The 1,441-nt window shown below is 44.8% G+C and overlaps 1 pseudogene; it reads left to right on the top strand.

The window, feature by feature from the left end:
- The first annotated feature begins 600 nt into the window (after positions 1–600).
- Positions 601–1,134, top strand: LOC100070788 (NEDD8-conjugating enzyme UBE2F-like; annotated as a pseudogene).
- The last annotated feature ends 307 nt before the right edge of the window (positions 1,135–1,441 follow it).

Genomic DNA, 1,441 nt, shown 5'->3' with positions numbered 1-1,441 from the left:
CTGAGCAAAAGCAGAAGCTACAAGGCCTCTTAAGGCATGTGCTCAGAAGTTCCAGAACATTACTTCTCCTACTTCTACTGTCAAAGCAAGTCATAAGCCCAGCCTAGATTCACAGGTTAGGGAAATTGACTCTACTTCTTGAAGGGAGGAGTGGCAAAGTCAATTGCCAAAGGTTGTGGCCATTTAGACCATGATCCATTGGAGACCATTTTTAACGTTCTACCAGAACCCAAGATTAAGTCACCCCCTCTAACCCACCAGTGTCTGGGAATCTCCTTAAAGAGAGGCTTTCCCTCCTCTCCCATCTGGGATGATCCAGCTTAACTCTGTGGACCTGCCAAGCCCTGCCAGAGACCTAGCTGAGATGAGGGTCCTTCTCCTAAAACACACACCCCCTCTTAACTGCCTCTCCAACCTTGAAACTGGCCCAGAATACAAGAATGGTAAGTCTCCAGCCTCTGTTTGGGCAAGGGAGAGGAAGGCTGAGAAAAAGAGCCTGCAAAACTTTGATGTGGCCTCATCTCTTGCCAGGCCTGGCATGGTGTTGGTAACCAGGCCCACCTCGCCTGTCTCTAGGTGCCTGGGAGAAAGGTAGCAGTAATGCTAATGCTGGTAAGCACCTTGAAGTGGGATGATGGTCTCCAAGGGTCCCAGGCATCAATCTGACTCCACTCAGAAGGTTTCTGTGAAAGATAAGCTGCTTATTTAAAGAAGCTAATTTACCCTGTACATGTAAAGTGCATTTTCCTGATCCAAACAAGCTTCATTGCTTTCAGTTAACCATAACTCCAGATGAGGGTTACTACCACGATGGAAATTTTCAGTTTGAAACTGTAGTTCCCACTGTGTACAACATGGTACATCCCAATGTGAATGCTTGACCAGGATCTGGCACCCCAACATCACTGACACAGGTGAAATATGTCTAAGTTTACCCAGAGAACATTCAAGTGACAGTACTGGCTGGACCCCCACTAGAACATTGAAGGATGTCGTTTGGAGGTTAAACTCTTTATTTACTGATCTTTTGAATTGTGATGATCCATTGAATATTAAAGCTACAGAACACATTTGTGGGACAAGGAGGACTTCCAGAATAAAGCTGAAGACTTCGTTAAGCGTTATGGCAGATGACAGAAAGAAAAGATTGTAGGACCATGGAGTGCGTGTTATAAATTTCTAACGTGAAACAAGAGGTAGCCTCTCCTCTCTCCAGTCCTCATGCTCCCTCTCAGCCTCAATGGATTGTCTGAGTCCCAGGACCATGTTGCCCTGAAGAAAGACATCTTCATGACTGCCCATTGCAGATGGAGAGTTCAACATAACACAGCACAAAAATGTGTTTTAGTTTCTAAAGAGTTGTCTGCTTACCTTAACATGTTTACTTTTTTGAAACTGTACTGGACAGGTTGTTGATGAAATGCTTGAGAAGTTTTAATGA

The sequence above is a fragment of the Equus caballus genome, chromosome 1 (assembly GCF_041296265.1).
Source record: "Equus caballus isolate H_3958 breed thoroughbred chromosome 1, TB-T2T, whole genome shotgun sequence".
NCBI lineage: Eukaryota > Metazoa > Chordata > Mammalia > Perissodactyla > Equidae > Equus > Equus caballus.
This window is presented reverse-complemented; position numbering and strand designations above follow the sequence as displayed.